This window comes from Primulina tabacum, chromosome 8 (assembly GCF_025594145.1).
Source record: "Primulina tabacum isolate GXHZ01 chromosome 8, ASM2559414v2, whole genome shotgun sequence".
Taxonomy (NCBI): Eukaryota; Viridiplantae; Streptophyta; class Magnoliopsida; order Lamiales; family Gesneriaceae; genus Primulina; species Primulina tabacum.
In genome coordinates this window covers 20177202-20192685 of record NC_134557.1, presented here as the reverse complement: position 1 = coordinate 20192685, position 15484 = coordinate 20177202, and the positions used below count along the sequence as shown (strand labels likewise).

General features: G+C 43.3%; 1 pseudogene; it reads left to right on the top strand.

The window, feature by feature from the left end:
• The first annotated feature begins 354 nt into the window (after window positions 1-354).
• Window positions 355-2161, top strand: LOC142553871 (uncharacterized; annotated as a pseudogene).
• Window positions 2162-15484: the final 13323 nt, after the last annotated feature.

The following is a 15484-nucleotide window of genomic DNA, read 5'->3' as shown; positions in this document are numbered from 1 at the left end:
AGAATCCTTTAATTTCTATTCAAAACTATTTTGTTAATGTGAGAGAGAATATGGAACGTAATAGCGTGAGATCTGGGGACCATGACCCAAATATAAATAATGTTTATCGTTATCTTCTTATATTTCTGTTTTAACACATCATAAAAACATAAATTACACTTATGTATCTACACATTAAAGGCCCACAACCTATTAGATACATTAAAGCGTAATAACCCGAAACCTTACGTGATCACTTTGTTTTGAGTTTAACTTAATAAACAACTTACAACACATAATTATTCACATATAAGTCCATATAAATTAAATTGATCCAACATCAAGAACTAAATAGGATGCTCAATTGATCAACACAAAGCACGACAATATAAGAAAAAATAAGAAGTGACAAACAATTGCTATCTTCAACTACAGTCAAAATCTGAATTTATTTAGATCACCAAAAAGATGAAGTGGTCGGACGCGGCGGGCGGTTGCAGGAGTGGAGGAGACCTAGAGTACGCCTTTGTTGGTGAAAGGAGACGTGTGAGAAGGGCAAGGCTATTTCTTATTTCTTTTTATTTTTTAAATCAGAAAATGACATAGTCTGCCACGTAATCAGTCGCTGGGGCACCAGTTTTGTGATCATGCTTTTCTCAGTTCCATGTCTAGCCTCTATATTTCCTCCTCTTCACAATTTCTTTAAAACCTCTTAATTGTCGAAAAAATTTGGAAATTGCATCCGAAAGAAACTTAATATTAGCCAGTGAAAGCTGGATCAATCATCTGCTTCCTCTGATCCAAGAAATTGCGTGTAATTTTCTTGATGCCTTTCTGATTATTATTCATCTCCTTCAACTCAACTTTTTGTCATCTTCTGAGACCTGATTTGCTCGTCCTTTCTCCACTTTCCAACAAATCCCTCTCCCACAAATTCCTCCAAAAGTCTTCTCCATTTTTTGGTTTTTTTAGATCAGTTTTTCACCTGTTTTCCCTTCGTACGTGTTCGATTCCCACAACCCGATTCTTTCAGCGTCAAGATCAAGCAAACAGAAAACCCACATCACAAAACCAATCAAAAAGCAACCTTTTTCTGATTGAATTCTATTTTTATTTTCACCCCAAAAAATGCAAGATCCGTATATGTATCTTGCAAATCAAAGCACAAGTGCAACAGAAGCCACAGTTCCCGGAGCAAGAGCAATTGAAGTGCCCAAGGTGTGATTCCCCTAACACCAAGTTTTGCTACTACAACAACTACAATCTGTCTCAGCCTCGCCACTTCTGCAAGAGCTGCAAAAGGTACTGGACTAAAGGCGGCGCCTTGAGGAACATCCCTGTTGGCGGAGGCTCCCGGAAGAACGCCAAGCGGAGCTCCTCCACCGCTTCCTCCTCCGCAAACAACCAGCAGAGCAAGCGCCCGGCAGCATCTTCATCGCCATCTAACAACAGAAACAGAAACAGCAACAATTCTGCTGCAGGTTCCGAGTTATTGCCCCTCAAGGGAGAAGGACAACTACGGGCCTGGGCAATTCGGAAACTTAATGGATGTGAGTGGGAGTTTCATCTCACTTCTGGGGTCTAGCGGTGGGCAGTACGGTAATTTTCTCGGGTCAAATTTGGCGTTGGGTGATCACTTCGGAGGTCCAGATCAGGGCCACCATGATTTGGGTCCTCAAGTAATTGGTATGGCGAGTGGCAATAGCAATAATGGCGATGGGTTCTTGAACATTGAGGAGGGTGGCGAATCTGGCTGTTGGAGCGGCGGAAATGGCTTGCCTGGTCTTGCTATTTATACACCAGGCTCAAATTTTCACTAGTGCAAAAGGTAAGAAGAAAACTTGAGGAAAAAAATGGGTTCACTCGATTAAATGTTCATTCAATGAGAGGGGACAAATTTGGCTCTTTGTTTTCTTCCAAGCCTCATACGATCAAGAGAACTTAAGAGGAAAAAAATTTGTCCACTCGATTAAATCTTGTGTCAAATTAGTTGGGGGTGGTGTGGACATATATTATATAAAATTATGAGTCCATTATATGTCGATGGTCCTCACTGATAATGGAGTTGGCACTTTCTCTATAGCTATGCCTTTTGTTTTGTTTAGGGATGTGTTTTTTGAGACATTGTATGTACGAGTCTCTCTAATGGTGGATTATTCGATCATGAAATGGCTTCATGTTTCGTTGTTTCTCCATGTTTTATTTTGGAAGAATTGTGTTCCACCTTATGCATATGTTGGACAAATTAGTACGTACTTGAGGAGATTGGACTAAATAACGGGGAAAAAAATCTTCTGCTACGAAGCAATTGTAAGATCTAAAATACGACGACGTAATTAAACCACATGCAAATCTAGAGAATATGCGAAATAACTAATTAAATAATTTTAATTACATGAATTAATTATGATGTGTATGATTAAACGTTCAAAATAGGATTTAAATCTTTATTTTAAAGGTTACTCGATCGAGGAACGGAGACCGGAGACTATATGAAGGAAAATATTTTTATTAAATAATTATTTTTAATTGTTTAATGTGTGGTGTAATTTAAATGAAATTTTCGAAAATGAGGTGTTTTTATATGTCGAGTCGTATTTCAAACAAACAATCGATTTTCGATAAAAATAAGGACTTTTTATAGAACTTGGCAAATATTTTCACAAAATTCCTAAACAAAATATTTTAAATAATAACAAATGAATTTAATGGACTTATTATACTAGGTTAATGGTCCTAAGCATAAGCCATGTGTTTTAATTAAAATAAAAGGCCAAAAACTCTCCCCAGACACACATATAACACACGCACACTTCACCTAATATTACCAATACTCTTCTTCTTCATCAGCAACACACACTACACGAGCATTTGAGAGGAAATTCAAGAAATTTTGAAGTAAAATCCAGCAAAGGTCACTCTCCCCCAACGTTCCTTTCATCGCAAGTCGTATTTCGTGCGTAATAAACGCAAAAGCATGTCTTAATCTTCCTTCAAATATCTTTCACACCATATTATGTATATTTGATTATCCTTGCATAAAAAATGATGCACGACTTGTATTTTCGTTTTTATGGCTTTATATGCATAAAAGTAGAGTTTTTTTTTTAAAACTCTTCTTAATGATGCACAAAAGGGCTGGCATAGTAGGTGTACTTGAATGGACGTTTTTACAACACGTTAAGGGTTCATAGATGCATAAATAAGGGCTATACAGGTAAGGTGGAGGATTTGAGCGAAATAGGCTTTTCATGGGACAAAAGATTGTAGAAAAGTGATCATGGGTCCTATTAGGGTCTAGCCATGGTCTTAGAAGGCTCAAGGGGAGGCTGGTGCGAAGCCTAGGAAGGATAAGCACGTATGAAGTCTCGCATCGATTCTTATCATGGCTTGAGGGCTGCGGCTTCTAGACTGGTTAGGTTATGTCCATTAATGTCCTTAGGGGTTGGTCATGGTCCTAGAATGGTCAGCTAGGATCTGGACGGGTTGGCTAAGAGCTAGGGTCGAAGGTTGCATGGGATGGGTAAGCTAGGCTCGAAGAAAATAGGTCAGAAATTCAGCAGCTGGTCTATGCTTGTTGAAGGGTCTTAATTGGCTTGATTTGGGCTGTATATGGTATCGCTAGGTTTTATTAAACTATGGTTCAAGTTTGGTTAAGTTTCGAGTCAATACGAGTCAAAATCGGGATGTACTTCTAAATTTAAAAACGAATTAAGAAATTAGTCGAAAAACTTAAGTTTACGCATAAGAAATATTTATTCACATATTTAAGGTGCTATGTTAAGTTTGGAATGATTTGGGTCGTCATTTTAAGGTCTAAGGATAAATTGGGAAAGTTGTAGTTTCATGGGCTAAACGGTCATTTTACACCTGAAAAGTTTTATTCGTCTTGGCAGTGCCCTAATTGCTGTAATAAATGTTAAAATGTTTATTTCCAATTTTTATGGAATTTTATGATAAAACGTTAATATTAAAAGACATGTTGAATGCTTGGTTTAAAAGAAAAATGATGTATATATGCATGAAATTTTATAAGTGATGGAAATATGAAAAGTTGAAGAAGGTGAATTGATTGTGACTAATACGATGATACATTGATATGCGAGGCCGAGGTTCAGTTGACGTGAGAGTGTCGCTGATATCCCCGCCGTCCTATACCGTAGTAATACATAGATGGATCCATCGACCTACAGCTAATACGAAAGTCACAATTGAGGATCTGAGTTCAATAAAAAGGGAAACATATATTTATGTGATGAAAGAAAATATGATATGATATGTTGAAATGAAAATGTTTAAAGTTTGTGTTAAGAAATTTTTTTTCTTAAAAGTATTTTCACTGTTGCTTGTGAATGTATATGTATTACTTGCTAGTATGAATAAGGTTTGTTGAGTCAATAGACTCACTAGGTGTAATCGATGCAGGTGAGCATGATGTTGATATTGATGGAGGTTTTGATGGTTGAACTAACTCGACTGAAGGTGCACACAACACGAGGACTGTCGCTGGTTTTCCGGAAATAAAATTATGATTAAAATTTAAGCTATTTTAAAGATTTTATGACTTATAATGCTTTTTAGATATTTTTGAGAGCATGTTATAGTTAAGTTTAATTTTGAAATAATGTTAGCTTATTGTTTGTTAGTTGATGTTGGAAACTGAATTTCAGAAGTTTGACAAACTGAGTAGTTAATAGATTGAACTAACTGATCAAGAAGACTGATAGAAACTGATCTAAAATACAAATTATCGGTTGCCAGTAACTGAAGAATAATACGCAAGTTTACAAAGGCAACTGAACTAGCAACTGAACTACGCAGACAACTGACTGATCAGTTCCAACTGATCAGTTACTACAAACACTTGTGAACTTATCAGCTACACTCTATCTGATGATGTTGAAATTAGTGATGCTAACTGGGAGGTCAGACCTTCGCTAGGAGAGCTCGGATCAGACCTTGGAAAGCTGGTTGGGAGGTCGGCACGTCACTCGGAGAGCTCAGACTAAACTTGAGAAACCTAATAACACAAGCAAGAACGTTAGAAGGGGGCCGGAAGGTTGTTCCGGCGTAGCCCCTCCGACGCTCAAGTCAGAGAATAGAAAATTTGAGAGAGTAATGTGTGTGTTGAGAGAATGTGAATATGTGAATGCATAAAGAATTAACGAAACCTGGTATTTATAGGTGGATCATAGAATCCTAGTTTTGGTAGGTTTAGATCCTTAGAATCTTCGGAAGATGTGGCTAGATCTCGCGCAAGATTTGATTAGATTTTTAATGGGCTTTACTTTTTTGGACTTTGATTTCTGTGGGCTACGCGCTTAATGTCTGAGTAAGAGCTCTCGTAGGTATGAGCCCACCTGCCGCCAGGACCTTGTGGGAGCTCAGCTCGGGAGCTCGGCCGAGGCATCTCCAATCATCCCGATATCAACACCAAGGAGGTCAGCTCGGCTTCACGCTGGGAGGTCAGCATGGGAGATCGGCCGTGGGAGGTCGGCTGACCTCTCCAATTGATGGAACTTCTTATATGGGAGGTCGGCTGGGATGACCTCCCAGGTGACCTCCCGGGCTTCTTAGAATGCTGGGCTTCCAACAAGATGTGCTATCGAGAGCGAGCCGAGCCCATCCTCCATCCGGAGGTATCACGAGTCCCCCCTCAAGTCGAGCTGACGTTGTAGACCAAAAGCTAGTGGTTGTATGAGCTCTCGGTGGCCCATGATTACTGAGCTCAAAGCTTATTGATGCCCTAACCTCATATGACTGTTGTTAAGTCCTCATGTGATGGGCAATAACTTTTACCCGAGCCTCTTGGATGTTCCGAGCTTAAGGTGACCAAGCTAATGGACGTCCTACAGAATAAAATCCCTTAACTGGGCTTAACCCTATACTGTTCTGGGCTGGCAGATGAAACTCCTAAGCAGTTCCGCTATGTAGAGCTCTTTGCTGCGCTGAGCTGTGGCAAATTCCTGTTCGGGCTGAGCTGAGACGCTAGGTAACTAGCCCTGTTTGATAAGTCAATTTATGACATGTTCTGAGCTTGTGGAGGGCTGAGGTGCAGCGCTTCTGGCCCTGCTGGCTGCTGACCTATATACAAAACGCCATTGCTACCTGTCAGTCCAACGGCTGGTTGCACGTCTCTCGAGATGATCCTAGCCATCCACGTCGCCTGAAATCAATGGTCCGATTTTCTCAGGGTCCCTCTATAAATACCATCTAAACCCCACTCGATCATACTTTACACTTCGATCCCCTAACCTCGGCTCCGACCCTCCAACAGAATTCTCCTTTTCCACTAGCTCTCCTGATCTTCAATAGGTATTGTTTTATGGCCTCCCCCAACCGTTCTTCCCTGTCGACTTTCGAGGGGATATTCCGAGAGGTGGATCAGTATGATACCCTCACGGAGGTCGCCTCGGGATCAGGTGAGTGTCCTGAGACTGCGGGGGTCAGCTCCCGCCTCGTTACTGGTGATGATGGGGCAGCCATGAATCATCTCAGTCTCAGTCACCCCGAGGAGCCAATCAGGACGTCTGACCCCTGGTTCGAGCTCCACCCTTCTTGGCTGGATACCTCGGATGAGCTTCGCATCCGGGCTCTTTCTTATGCCCCAGCTGATTATGATTTTATATTCCCTCACTCTGAGGAGAGAGCAAACAACCCCCCTCTCGGCTACTACACTTTCTATCAGGATCAATTAGAGGGTGGCCTTCGGTTTCCTCTCCCCCCTTTCTTCCAACAGCTCAGCCAATTTTACCAAATTCACCTCGGCCAGTTTACCCTCAACGCCTTCCGTACCTTATGTAATTTTGTAGTTCTTTGACCCCATTTCCTTCTCCCATTTCTACCTCCCTAAGAGGTCAGAAGAGGGTCCCTTCTACTTCTCAGCTCGGCCCAACTGCCAATTCTTTGAGGGGGCTCCGAGTTCTAACAAATATTGGAAAAACCATTTTTTCTTTGTTCAACCCTCCAACCAGTGGGACATCTGTTCCCAATGGAGGGTTGCTCTCCCTGAGCTCCCTTCTCCGCCTTCGGGCTTCCGTAAGAGCCCTACTTTCCTTGAGCCCTTCGGGGTCATCCGGGGTCGGCGTTTCCATACCCCCACCCTTTTAGCTGAGGACCTCTTCCGCTACTATGGGCTCAGCTCGGCCAAAGTCACTCCCAAGGGCAATGAGGGTATGGAATTCAGCTCGTCCCGTCACTCACACCCTTGTCTTTCTTTCTTTTTTTTTTTTTTTTCTGACCCACATTTCTCACTCTTTTTTTTTTGTGTCAGCTAGTAGAGTCATGAATGCCTTGATCAAAAAGGTTGCGGCTCGGAAGCAGCAGCAGAAGGCCAGCTCGGAAGCTGCGAAAGGTAAAGTCCGTGGCTGCCGAGGTCAGCGCTGAGGAGGTCACCGTGGTGACAGTGACTGAGGCTATGGAAGCCCCTCGGGGTGCATCTTCCCGAAAGTGCCGAGCTCCGAGCACCCCTGGACCTTTAGGTCAGTCCGGCAGCAGCGGGGAGCTCGGACCCCTCCGACTGATGCTGTGCCTTTACGTCAATTCAAACCGGACCCTCATTCCAAGGTCCTTCGCTGCAGATCCAACCTCTATGATATGATCCGGGACGACCACCGGATCATAGGGACAGGTCCATCTGCCCTTGCGGGGGCCGTGCTTCGGGACATCGTCTCCGAGGCTGATGCAGCATTTCTCCAAGAACTCAACTGGTCTGAGCTCGTCACGAGGTCCACCGCTGCCAGCGCCGAGGTAATGTCTTTCAAGTAATCTTTTGATGTCTTCACTGAACCTGACTAAATGCTTGTTCTTGTTTTCGTTTTTTTTTTTAACAGGCTGCCCTCCTGAATGCTGAGGTGGCTTTCCGAGCCACCAATTTTAGGAAGCAGTCCTCGAAGGATGTCAGGGCCTTCCAGGCAACATCAGCTGAGCTCGACAAAAAACTGGCTGATCTGACGGAGGCCCTCGAGAAGGAAAAAGCCAACTCGAAGAGGCGTGAGGACGACATGCGCCAGGGCTTTGCAGCTGAGGTCCTGAAGTTAAAGAATTCGAGTGGTAGAGGTCCGGCTTGAATCTTCTCAGTCGGAGGTCAGGGCCGCTCAGGAGGTGGCCGGGTCTGCCCAAGCTGACCTGGAACAGGGCTCCGAGGTTTTCAAAGAGGTCTTTCTGAAGTCAGAAGAGTTTGCCCTTGCCGTTGCAGAGAAGGCCCTTGGATTTATATACGTTGGTTTTGATGGCGCAGTGGCTCAGTTTAAGGAAGTCGGCTACCCTCCGGAGGGGTCCTCAGCTGATTTTCTTGACCCCCAGAAGGTTGTTGATAACCTCCCCCCTGAAGCCCAAGAAAGTTAACTAGCTTAGCTCCCCTGCCCAGCTCATTCGTTTATTTCCCCTGGGCTTGTAGTGAACTATTTTAAATGAAATTTTATTTCATCACGTCCCGTATGAGGTCCCCAGATATAATGAATATTAATAAGATCTCAGCTCGATGAGGTTGTTTTGAGAGAGGTCGGCCGGGCTCTTGGAGCTCGGCCCATTACTTAATAAAATAATAAACCGATGAGGTCAAGCTGAGCGAGATCGGTCGGGCTCTTGGAGCTCGGCCAAACACTAATAAAATAATAAACCGATGAGGCCACGCTGAGGGAGATCGGCCGGGCTCTTGGAGCTCGGCCAAACACTTAATAAAATAATAAGCCGATGAGGTCACGCTGAGTGAGGTCGGCCGGGCTCTTGGAGATCGGCCAAACACTTAATAAAATAATAAGCCGATGAGGTCACGCTGAGTGAGATCGGCCGGGCTCTTGGAGCTCGGCCAAACACTAATAAAAAATCAACCGATGAGGTCACGGTGAGTGAGGTCGGCCGGGCTCTTGGAGCTCGGCCAAGCCACTTAACAATTGGTAAGATAAAACAGCGGTGAGCTCGGCTCGACCTTGGGAGCTCGGCCAGCCACTAAACAATTTGTAAGGTAAAACAGCGGTGAGCTCGGCTCGGCCATGGGAGCTCGGCCAGACACAAATAATATGCCGTGAGAGATGAGCTCGGCCCCAGGAGCTCGGCCCAATACTTGGCGATAACTGAATCGTAAAGTTTATGCCGAGCTGAGTGTGAGCTTGACCAAGGGAGCTCGGCACAATACTTATCGGTAATAACGCTGAACCATAAAGTTTATGCCGAGCTGAGGTGAGTTATGAGGCTCCTGAACTGTCTGATGGTGAAAACCCTTTAAAACATGGCGTAATCAAGATGAGGTGAGCTCTGGGCTCCTGAACTGTCTGAAGGTGAAAACCCTTTAAGACTTGGCGTAACCAAGATGAGGTGAGCTCTGGCCTCCTGAACTGTCTGAGGGTGAAAACCCTTTAAAACTTGGCGTAACCAAGATTAGGTGAGCTCTGGGCTCCTGAGCTGACTAAGGGTGAAAACCCTTTAAAACTTGGCATAACCAAGATGAGGTGAGCTCTGGCTCCCGAACTGTCTGAGGGTGAAAACCCTTTAAAACTTGGCGTAACCAAGATGAGGTGAGCTCTGGGTTCCTGAACTGACTGAGGGTGAAAACCATTTAAAACTTGGCGTAACCAAGATGAGGTGAGCTCTGGGCTCCTGAACTGTCTGAGGGTGAAAACCCTTTACAACTTGGCGTAACCAAGATAAGGTGAGCTCTGGCTCCTGAACTGACTGAGGGTGAAAACCCTTTAAAAGTTGGCGTAACCAAGATAAGGTGAGCTCGGGGCTCCTGAACTAACTGAGGGTGAAAACCCTTTAAAACTTGGCGTAACCAAGATGAGGTGAGCTCGGGGCTCCTGAACTGTCTGAGGGTGAAAACCCTTTAACACTTGGCGTAACCAAGATGAGGTGAGCTCTAGGCTCCTGAACTTACTGAAGGTGAAAACCCTTTAAAACTTGGCATAACCAAGATGAGGTGAGCTCTGGGCTCCTGAACTGGCTGAAGGTGAAAACCCTTTAAAACTTGGCGTAACCAAGATGAGGTGAGCTCTGGGTTCCTGAACTGTCTGAGGGTGAAAACCCTTTAAAACTTGGCGTAACCAAGATGAGGTGAGCTCTGGGCTCCTGAATTGGCTGAGGGTGAAAACCCTTAAAAACTTGGCGTAACCAAGATGAGGTGAGCTCTGGGCTCCTGAACTGACTGAGGGTGAAAACCCCTTAAAACTTGGCGTAACAAAGATGAGGCTGAGCTCTGGGCTCCTAAACTGTCTGAGGGTGAAAACCCTTTAAGACTTGGCGTAACCAAGATGAGGTGAGCTCTGGGCTCCTGAACTGTCTGAGGGTGAAAACCATTTAAGACTTGGCGTAACCAAGATGAGGTGAGCTCTGGGCTCCTGAACGGTCTGAGGGTGAAAACCCCTTAAAACTTGGCGTAACCAAGATGAGGTGAGCTTTGGGCTCCTGAACGGACTGAGGGTGAAAACCCATTAAAACTTGGCGTAACCAAGATGAGGTGAGCTCTGGGCTCCTGAACTGACTGAGTGTGAAAACCCATTAAAACTTGGCGTAAACAAGATGAGGTGAGCTCTGGGCTCCTGAACTGATTGAGGGTGAAAACCCTTTAAAGTTTGGCATAACCAAGATGAGGTGAGCTTTGGGCTCCTGAACGGTCTGAGGGTGAAAACCCTTATCTGCAATAATCTTTAACAAAAATGCATGATTTTATTTATAAATCTGAACAAATTATTAAAACATGATGTCCATCTAACAAAAGTAACTGACATAATAAAAGAAACATAAGCTCTAACAATATCTAAGCGTAATATTTGCGGAGGTGAAAAGTATTTCAAGGCCTCTTCAATTTCTTCCCCGCCAGGTCTTCTAAGTGATAGGCACCTGAGCTGAGCTTCTCTACCACTTTGAACGGTCCTTCCCATCTTGGATCTAGCTTTCCGACCTCCACTTCTTGAATCTTCTTCCAAACCAGATCTCCAACCTGGAAGCTCCTTTGAATGACCCTCTTATTGTAGTTTTGCGCTATGCGTCTCTTGTAAGCTTCCATCCTTATGGCCGCGGCTTCCCTCTTCTCTTCACAAAATCTAGGTCCGTTGCTCGCCTCTCATTGTTCTGCTCATCATAGAATATTACTCGGGAGGTTTCTTCGCCGATCTCTGCCGGGAGTACAGCCTCATTCCCATAAACCAGGCTGAAAGGTGTCTCCCCGGTGCCAATCTTTGGAGTAGTTCGATATGACCAAAGTACACTGGGGAGCTCTTCCACCCATCTACCTTTTGCATTCCCCAGTCCGTTTTAAGGCTTTGCACTAAGGACCTGTTGGTGACCTCCACTTGACCATTGCATTGAGGATAAGCCACCAAGGTGAAGTGCTGCTGAATCTTCATTTCTTTACACCAGGCTTGGATTCGGTTTCCCTGAAACTGTCTTCCATTGTCGGATATCAACTTTCTTGGGACCCCAAACCTGTAGACAATGTTCTTCCAGAGGAATTTGAGGACCTCATTTTCAGTGATCTTAGCCAATGCCTCAGCCTCCACCCACTTCGAAAAATAATCAATGGCGACAAGCAAGAATTTCTTCTGTGCTGGGGCTATGGGAAAAGGTCCCACAATATCGATTCCCCACTGGTCAAACGGGCAAGCCGCCACAATACTCTTCATTAGTGCGGCTGGTTGATGTTGGAGCTTAGCATGACGCTGGCAATTGTGGCATGAGCTGACGACGGCTAGGGCGTCCTTTAGCATAGTTGGCCAGAAGTAACCGGCCAGGAGTGCCTTCCGTGCCAGGAAATAAGTTCCCAAGTGATTTCCGCAACAGCCTTCATGAATCTCCCTCAGCACATAGTTGGATTGCTTGGGGCCTAGGCACTTGAGCAGAGGTTGAGAGAATGATCTCTTGTAGAGAACTCCATCGATAAGTATAAACCGAAGGCTCCTTCGTTTCATCCTATATGCCTTTTTTGGATCTCTGGGGAGCACCCCATCTTTCATGTATCCAGGTAACTCGGCGCGCCAATCCTGATCTTCAGGCTTGGGAGATGGGGTATCCAGAGAAGGAAGCAACTCTACTTGCACTACCACATCCCTTGATTTCCAACTGTGAAGTGAGCTTGCCATTTTTGCGAGGGCGTCGGCTTCTGCATTCTCTTCTCTAGGGATCTACTTAAACACAAGTTCTGTAAAGAGCTCTTTGGTCGCCTCCACGGCCTTTACATATTCATCAATATTTCATTTTTGATATCATAAGATCCATTCACTTGATAAGCCACCAACTGAGAATCAGAAAAGACGTGAACCCGAGCGGCCCCTACCTGTCGGGCCGCCCTTAGACCCGCTAAGACAGCTTCATATTCCGCCTCATTATTAGATGCCCTGAAGTCTAGCCGCACAGCCAACTTTAATTCATCCCCCTTTGGAGATATTAATAATGCTCCCACTCCGCTGCCTTCATTAATGGATGAGCCATCCACATAGACCTTCCAAAGGTCTTCCATCTTGACATGCAAAGTCTCGGCCAGGAAATCGGCCAAGGCCTGCGCTTTGATTGCGGTCCGAGGTCCATATTGAATGTCATATTCTCCCAGTTCAGGGGTCCATTTCACCAATCTTCCTGAGATATCAACATGCGTCATTATTTTCCCGAGAGGGCTATTAGTGAGGAACATAATGGGGTGAGAGAGGAAGTATGGCCTCAATCTTCGAGCTGTTGTGTAAGGCCCGAGATTTTATTACTGTAATCTGAGATTAATCTGAAATGATTTTTTTATTAATTGAGATGATTATAGATGAAACGGATAAGACCGGGAGAGCCGAAAGAAGATTTGACATGAGGTGCAAGAAGAGTCCCCGCGCACATACGCGACATGTATGGGCGCACATGCGCGAGGAAGACAGAACCATGCGCGCACATGCGCGGAACGTCCAAAACCTTGGGCGCATATGCGCGGCTGGAGGCGCGCATATGCGCGAGTGAAGGGATGTGCGAGACAGAACATCTCGCGCATATGCGCGAGATATGTCGCGCATATGCGCGAGAAGATAAACGCGGAAAGTGCTGGGCCGAACCTCCGGCGCATATGCGCGGCTTTGTGCGCGCATATGCGCGCGCGGCATGCAGAATGGAAAAATTCCACTTGGTCTCTTGAATGAAACGTGTATATATATGTATATATAAGAAACAAGCTAATCTTCAGAAGCAAAAAAAAAAAAAAAGAAGAAGGAAAACGAGGGAAGAAGCTCCAATTCCTTTCGGGTGAGAATTTGAGTGTTACGCAAAATCCGTCCGTTTGTTTTTGAATCCGGACACGGTACTGTACTCCTATTAACGCAGGCTACAATTGGACGTAAGTTTTTTACGTTTAGACATGATTTGAAATTATGATATTGTCAGAATTGAATATGAATCAGATATGGTGTTTCTGCTACAATAGACATTGTATAATTGAAGTCAAATTAAAGAATAGACTGTTTATACAATTGTTATGAGTTTCAGAGTTGAATTGATTTAGATTTGATATCAGAGTTGTGTTGTTACTGATTTTAAATGTACCGATATTGAGATTATGAATTCTTGTATTATACTTACGATGTTGAGATTGACGGGGTTATCGAAACTGTATAGTTATGCCGTCGAAAAAATCAGTTGATTTAGATTGATCAGATTCAGTAATGATCTCAATTGTATCGTGATATCGTTGATATGAATTAGATTGTACCTTGTTCAGATATGGATCATATTATATACTGATTTGAGTATTGATCAGAACATGTTTTGAATCGAATTATATACTGATATTGTATTTATGTGATTGTCATTGCCAGACTGGGTATGGACAGATTGGAATACAAGACTTCGTCTTCGTCAGACCGGGAAGACAAAGGTATAATTCATGTTTTGTTTGGGGAAGACACAACTCAAATGAGATTCAATTTGAGTTTCCCAACAAAATCACGTACTAGAATTGTTGTTTATCTTTTTATATGATTATGCTTTGTTTATAGATTTATATTCAAGCATTTGAGATAGGAAAGTCATTTGGTAGATTCGCCAAAATTACTAGATGTTCGGTGGTATCGACGCTTCGGATCAGGGTCACTCCGATTGTAGATATTCGATACAGATAAGGCCGAAGTCTAGGAATAAGACGTACAGTCACCCCGATTGGGAGGGTAGGTGACAGACAGTGACGTCTTATTCACACCGGGATCCCTAGAGTTAGAGTTGAGTTGAGTCAAGATATGAATTGAATTGAGTTGCATGCTTATTTTATTTTGGTTTCGGAGATTATGGAACCCATTGTTACTGCATGCTTATTTTGATTAAGTTCATAGACTATGAAACCTATCGTTATCGATTTTATGCATGATAGTATGCTTTATGATTTATATTGTGTACATGCGTGTCTACCATGTTTTGTACTGAGATTTATTCTCACCGGAGTATCCGGCTGTTGTCTTGTTTTGTATGTGTGCATGACAACAGGTGGGGCAGGATCGGGGTCAAGAAAATGATGAGAGAAGATGAGTTAGAGTGGTGATTCCAGGACTTATTGTAGACTTGGTTTAATACTTGAAATTTAGTAGATGAACCTTAGACTAGTTTGAATAAGTGTTGTACATTATTGTACTTTTATACTGAGATGTATATTAGTTAAATTCCATTACGTTGCGCACTTACATTTTTAAAAAGAAAAATTTTTAGACCCTGTTTATCTTAATTGATAATTAAATCCCAAAGATGATTAAGAAGATGATGAGCGTCTGGGTCCCCACAATAGGTGGTATCAGAGCTGATAGATCCTTTAGACTGAGATAGAAGAGAATGAGCGGGGTAGATTGAGTTTTCTTTCCTTGCATGTGATTGCTAGCATGAGATTTATTTTAATGTTGAATAAATTATGTATGCTAGCATGATACTATGATTTACTGCTTTGAAATACATGTTTACCTGATTATCCGATTTGAGTTGGTATTAAGTATTATTGAGTATGAATCAGATCTGATTCATGATCAGCAATAAGATGATCCGAGAAAGAATGGAACAGGTTTGTAGTATTTGGGTTACTAATGGTTTTGATAATCAGATGTACCTCCTAGAAGAATTTCAGAACGGGGCAGTACTTCGGTTGAACAAATAGAGATATCAGAAACTCCGATGGAAATACAGTTGAAGAAATTTCAGTCGTTTCAACCGTCGATTTTGAGGGGTACTGAGATGTCCGAAGAGTGTCAGAATTGGTTAGATGACATAGAACTGTTGTTTGATTTGCTTAAGTATTCAGATGAACAGAGAATTAAATTGGTGCCCAACCAGTTACGAGAGGCCGCCAGGAGTTGGTGAATTACAATCAAGGGAGTATTAGAACAACATAGTACTACGATCTCGTGGGAAGTCTTTAAAGCCGAATTCTATCAAAGATTTTTCTCAGTTTCATACCGAGAAGACAAAAGAGCAGAGTTTGAGAATTTGAAACAAAGCCAACTGAATATTGAAGAATATGTTGCTAAATTCTCTACTCTACTACGTTTTGCTCCTCAGATAGTTGGGA